The following is a 7,012-nucleotide window of genomic DNA, read 5'->3' on the forward strand; positions in this document are numbered from 1 at the left end:
GGGCTCTGTGCTGACATCTGCGAGCCCGACACAGGGCTTGAACTCACTAACTGCAAGATCATGACCTGAGCTGAAGTCGGATGCTTCACCCACTGAGCCACCCAGGCACCCCTCCAGTTCTTCCTTTTAAAAATCAGCAAGTATTTCATTTCTCCTCTTTGAAATAATTGCAAGCCTCCAATTGCATGTCCAGTGACCACGTTGCCAGCTGGTGGGCATGCGAGGAGGCTCACGATTTGGTTTGGAAATAGACATTCAGCCGCACTGCAGTAGCAAAGAAAGGTAGTTTTGACAGTTAAACAGTTATAATTGTTTTTATCTCAAGCATTTATTTTTAAAATGTGAATTTCAGTAAAATTTCAGTAAAGATTAGAAAGAAGCACAAGGAATTCTGATGTTGCAGCCAAGAGTTGCAACTGCTCAACTCTGCCATTGGAGGGCAAAGGCAGCTATAATATTATCTCAGTGATGAGCATGGCTGGGCTCCAATAAAATTTTATGGACACTGAAATTTGAATTTCAGTACTTCCACATGTCATGAAACTTTTTCCTTTTGATCTTTCAACTATTTAAAAATGTGAAAACTACTCTTTGCCTGCTGCGGTACAAAAATAGGCTGTGGGTTGGTTTTGGCCCAGGGCAGGGTGTCAGTTTGTTCAATGCTCCTTGGAGGATTGTGAGACCACGCTGAGTGTTGCAGTCACAGCCTTGCTGCCATCTGAATGCAGTCCCATGAGATACCCCAGACCCAACCACCAGAACCCCTCAGCTGAGCTCAGCCAACCCACCGCATGCGAGCAATGACAACAAAAAGGTGGTTAATTTAAGCTTTGAGGGTGGTGTGTTGGATAACTGAAGCAGTGGTCATAACCATCATTCTTAGGTTCGCAATGTTGATGAAACTTTGTCTTGGATTCATCAGGAGGCTTCAGGTGAAAGCGGCTTCTTCTCACAAAGTGCAGGCATGGCTGTTTGAAAGCACCTGTAATTTATTACTGAGTAGTTGCTACTTTGGTTCTGATCAGTATCCTGGCTCGAGTCGCTTTGACAGTGCATCAGCTATTTAAGAGATCTCTGTTCAAAGTCCTCACTTCTCTCCTAGACTACATGGGAAGACTTGCTGTTTTGGTTGCTAGAAATAGAACAATCAGTTCCTGCCTCCAATTATTAATAGCAGAGGTGAGCTATGACATTTCCCTGCAAGGGTACAGTGTAGACAGGCAGGGCTGGCTTCTGAGGACACTGCTGTTCCTGCTGCTGCTGCGATGGCACAGTCACTGTGCTGATCCCAGCATCTGACCTTCACTTTGCATCTAGAAGAGTTCAGGTAGGGCCTGGTGCTTGCTGGTCAGAAGGCACCTGCCTTCCTCTCCACAGTGAGCACCTGAGTGTTTGCTCCTTGTGTGTCAGTTCTAAGTTCTCATACTCGTTCAGAATGGGCGATGCGTGGCCTGGGTAGGGGCTGTAGTCATCTTCCAGTTGCAAACAAAGCCGGAAGTGTTCAAGAAATGAGATATTGGATGGACTTTATGCCCTATTTACAGGTAGCAAGTATCTGGGACTAGTGAGCCAAGGGCAATTTTGATTGTTGCCGGCACAAAAGAGGTAAACGAGAAATGGAAGAGACCTAGGAAACATAGCAAAATATCATTTTGCTGTAAGGAGGAGAAAACAGTACCTCAATATGAATGGAATGCTTGGCTTTTCTCATTCAGGCACATAGTTGGATACAAGGGCCAAAGCATTAGCACAAAAGGTAGAGTGTCCATGCCATGAAGTCTCTTTTAGAAAGAAAAGGCCAGCTTTGCAAGTGTAGTCCAGGAGCCTGGAAACAAGGGTCTCTGAGCACTGCCCTGCTAGAAGCAAACTTAAGTTTTCACAGTGGCAGACGACTTTTGGTCATCTTAGAAGGATACTGATTTCTCAAGACTCAGGTTCCCTCACTTTCTGAAGGAAATAATGCTGTCACAGTTATACTCACAATCCCCCCTCAGATGATTTTTTTTTAATGTTTATTATGAAGGGGTGGGGGGCAGAGAGAGGGAGAGAGAGAATCCCAAGCAGGTTCCACGCTGTCAGTGCAGAGCCTGATGCGGGCTCAATCCCACAAACTGTGAGATCATGACCTGAGCCAAAATCAGGAGTCTGAGCCACCCAGGTGCCCCAACCACCTCAGATGATTCTAATCAACATCATGGGAAAGTTCAGGTATGTATGTGTATTTTTATATAATTATAATAAGTAGTAATATATTTTTGTGCAAATGTTTAATATCAATGTAATATTATTAATGTACCCTGTTTGTTATTAGATTTTCAAAGGCAACTGATATAAAATCTTTTTAGTGTTGACTTTGGTCTCCAACTTGAGGACAGTAAATGATATAAGGTGCAATTGTAAGATAGGAAAACAGAAAATCTCACTAGTCATAACTTCTTTCGTGGTTTTTCAACCAGAAAAGGTTGCATGTGATTCTGTATCATTAGGGTAAACTTACGAAGAGGAAAGATTTATTTGCTGCAGTATATGATAACCAAAACTGTTCATCTCCTTGCTTACAAATGGTTATGTGGAGGGAAAGTAATATATGTGAGGATAATAGAGGAAAGGAGCCTGTGTCCTGCATAGGAGATGAGATCAACTCATCTAATTACAAACAGTTCAAATACCTTCACTGAAATAGTTTTTAAAAAACATTTGTTAACTTTCAACTCAATGAAAGCAGTATTTTAATCAGACTTTTTTTCTGTAATGAGGCAGTTCAGCCCATTAAAATAAATTGATGTCTGAACACAGGCAAATGTATGTGTCATTCAGCAGCGTCTGTTGTCATGCTAATATTAATTTTCAAAGCTAAAGAAAACGAGAAGTTGAAGGAGTCACAATGATAAAAAAGAATACTAAATTGTCCGTGTCAATTAGTTACACAAAATAAATTAGGACTATTTGACAAAACTTGTATTAATTATGTTTTCTAATTCTAGAAAAAGAAATAGGACACTATAAATCAACAGTCATTTTAAAGATCCCAAATTGGATCTTTTAAACCAACATTAGAAACCCAAAAGCCACAAAAGAAATGTCAGATCTGTTGAAATATACAAAAATGGAAAGCTTGTGTGGCAAAAATTACCATTAAAGGAATAAATAGGCATATTTTAGTTTAGCAAAAAAAAAAAAAAAGAAGAAGAAGAAGAAAAATGACAGGGTTAATTTTTATAATATTCACCAGACTTTTTACACATTGAATAGAAAAAGGAAGCCTAATGAAAAAATAGACAAAGGATATCACTAGGCAATTCATAGAGAAGCAAGTCCAAATAACCAACAAGCATATATGAAAAGGTACTCAAATTTTCTACTATTCAGGGAAATGCTAGTACATGTAACAATTACCAGTACATATCTTTTCAGAAAGAGTTAAAAAAGAATAATAATTCCTGCTGGCAAATACAAGAAAAGAAATTCTCCTTTATTTCTGGTAGACATTTGCAGTTAGTAGAGTGTTTTTTTGGGGGGGAGGGGAGGGAAATATAATAATATCTAGAGAAAACACATATCTATATATTTCCCTCCATCTGACAATCCCATTTATGAGAATCTATTCCAAGGCCATTGAACCACCGGTACATACCAGTATGTAAGGATACATGCCAGGGATGCAACATTGTCCATAGGGATAGGAAACTGGACACCAGGTGAATGCCATCAGCAGTGGAATGATAGAATGTGATGATACATTGCTGTCATGAGATGCCCTGCAGCCATCTTAAGCAATGAATCAGAGCTATAGAAATGACTCAGGGGGACTTCTATCTACATGGTTCTAGAGCATAAAAAAGTAATATATGATGTGAATGATATGCCTACATTTTTATGTAACTGATGGTTGCTATAGGTGTACATATGCGTGTTTAAAATTTATAAAACAAAACAAAAAAAATAAACACCACATGCTAGGTTGTTGAGTTAGTTTATGTGGAAGTTGAGCAGTGCATGGAAGACTGAGGGTGGGGAACCAAAAAATGGAACAAGAGGGAAAACCTAAGCCCCAAATCCTCAGTATACATAATATGATTACATTGATGTATTTATATAAAATTATGTATGTGTGTGCATACAGAAATGTAAAAATTAGCATGTATTGAAGTGCCTACCTTGTTTGAAAGCAGACATTTAAAAGTGTTAGCTTCTCCTTCAGCAACAACATGCTACTGTGGACAGAGCATCATTTTTGGAGACAAGATTTAAGTTCAAATCTTGGCTCTGCGTCCAACAGTTGGACTTGTTTTATAAGTCACTTCTCTTGAGTTTCTTTATCCAAAAACAAGAGACAATACTTGCCATGTTCTGATGTTCCAATGAATTAACACATGGAAGTACTTCTTAAAAGTAATATAATTAGGGTGTAAATAATTTTTTTAAGCTTCTAAAACTCAAGGGGTTACTGTACAAAGGCTCTATTATGATAGCGCACCCATTGTCAAATGTAAAGTCTGTGTTCCAACAGCACTGGCCTCACCATGATTACGTACGTGGCTCACACTACTTACAATAGCGTGCAGTAACTTGGAATCAGAAGGCCTGGATTTAAATCCTGCTAGTTGTGCAATCTTGAGCAAGGGACAACCTCTGCAAGCTTGCTTCCTCATCTATAAAATAACCATTGTGAGGGGTGCCTGGGTGGCCTAGTCGGTTGAGTGTGGGACTTCAGCTCGGGTCATGATCTTGCGGTTTGTGGGTTTCAGCCCCACATTGGGCTCTGTGCTGGACGGCTTGGGGCCTGGAGCCTGGAGCCTGCTTCTGAGTCTCCCTCCCCTCCCCCTCGTACTCTCTCTCTCTCTCTCTCTCAAAAATAAAGATTAAAAACATTTTTTTAAATAACCGTGTGAGCACACTACAGTATTGTTGTAAGGATCAAGTAAGTAGGCAGAGTTGTTTTTGAAACTTAGAAAATGCTAGAGAATTGGTATCATTCTGACATGCTGTCTTCAGATTATAATCTACTTTCTTCATGCACCTCCAGGAGGGAAGTTTACATCTGGACTTCAGAATGGATGTTAGGAAACTGCACTATAAATAAGTGCTACGTATATGGAAATAAAAATTAGTAAAAATATTCTCCCTATAAACTGAAATAGGAAGCAAAGGAAAGAGCATTTTCATTTCAGTTTGTAATAAGAAAAACATTTTGGGGGCACCTGAGTGGCTTAGTCCATTTAAGCGTCCAACTCTTGATTTTGGCTAAGTTCATGATCTCACTGTTGTGGAATTGAGCCCCACATTGGGCTCTGTGCGGAGCATGGAGCCTGCTTAAAATTCTCTCTCTCTCTCTCTCTCTCTCTCTCTCTCTCTCTCTCTCTCTCCCCCATGCCCTGCTTGCACTCTCTTAAAAAAAAAAAAAAAAAAAGTAAAACATTTTTGAAAAGGTCATACATGCACTAGTAAAAATTCAAGCAGTACAAATGATTATTTTGATGAAAGATGGTCTCCTAACCACTGAACCCCCCATTCTGCTACTCCACACCATCAGTGCCCCAGTTTTCCTTTATGGAAGTAACTCCCAGTTTTGTATACAAGCTTGTATGTGTGTATAAATATATATAATTTTTGGTAAGATTAGTTAGAACCCTTTTGTATTTGCCTACTCATAATAAAGTCTTTGACTATAGACGACTTAGAGTTAAAAAAAAATTTTTTTTTTGGATGTATGTTTATTTGTGAGAGAGAGAGAGTGCAAGCAGGGCACTAAGAGGCAGATAGAGGGGAGACACACAATCCAAGCAGGTTCAGGCTCCAAGCTGTCAGCACAGAGCCCGACACGGGGCTTGAACTCATAGACCGCAAGATCATGACCTGAGATGAAGTTGGATGCTTAACCAACTGAGCCACCCAGGCGCCCATGATAATTTTTGACCGATATGACCTTTGACCGTTCTTTTGAGGGCTATCTGGTTGGTTGTCTTCTTTTTCTCCACAGTTCGGGTTAACTACTTCTGAAGCAAGATATCTATTTTACAGCTTTCTTTTTTCTTTTATGATCACTTTCTTAGCAAGTTTTTGCAACACTCTAGAGCTGCTGGTTGATGAGCTGAAGTAAATCACTCTGTTTCTCCCTGCAGTGAGCCCTCCTGGAGTGACATTTGTCATTAAATCTTACAGGCTTGTTTATCCATCCCTCTGAATCACACTCCTAGTGGAAGCCTGGGAATGGTGTTACAGCTAATGATTTCAAAGAGCTTGATTCACTGAAACATGTTGTTACAGAGCATAACAGCACTGGGGCTGTCACTAATCCATCGTGATGCATACCACTAGTTTCCTAGCTTACGTATCTTGTGCTCTCTCATTCTTCTGACATTTGGCTCTGCAATCTCACAGAAAACCCCATTCCTTGTTGCCCTCATTTCTCCTCTGCTCAGCCTGAACTCTATCTTGTTACTGAAAGCACTCTCTCAAAAGTATCCTAACTTCCTTGTCCTCCTCTTCCACTAAATCAATCTGAGATCAAGCCTGTAATACGTGTTTTTCCTACCATGACAGCTGGACTGCAGAACGCCATTACAGATTCCTGGCTTCCAGTATTCCAAATCTTTATTCAGCAATCCTTTTACCCATAGTATTATTTAGGATATGGTTTGGCTGGATGTAACAGAGACATCATAATAATCATGGCAGACACAGGATATTCCATTTGTTTCATGTAGTCATCCAAAAACAAGGGGTGTCAGGCTAGGGTGGTGGCTCTGCTCCTCCACATGGATGGAGGCCATCTAAGGAGGGTCCTTCTATCTTGATCCTTTATCCCCAGTGAATTAACCTCATTTGGCCTACAGGTGATCTGCTGCTTTGTCCACATTTAAAGCAAGATGGAGGAAGGAAAGTGGGCTGTCTGCTTTCTTTCAGGGCACTAACTGGACATTGCATGCATCATTCTGCTTCTACTTTCTTGGCCAGAATTTACTCACATGCAAGAGCAGCTGATAGTCTTAAAAAGGAAAAACTTAAAAAT

The sequence above is a fragment of the Neofelis nebulosa genome, chromosome 1, assembly GCF_028018385.1.
Source record: "Neofelis nebulosa isolate mNeoNeb1 chromosome 1, mNeoNeb1.pri, whole genome shotgun sequence".
Classification (NCBI taxonomy): Eukaryota; Metazoa; Chordata; class Mammalia; order Carnivora; family Felidae; genus Neofelis; species Neofelis nebulosa.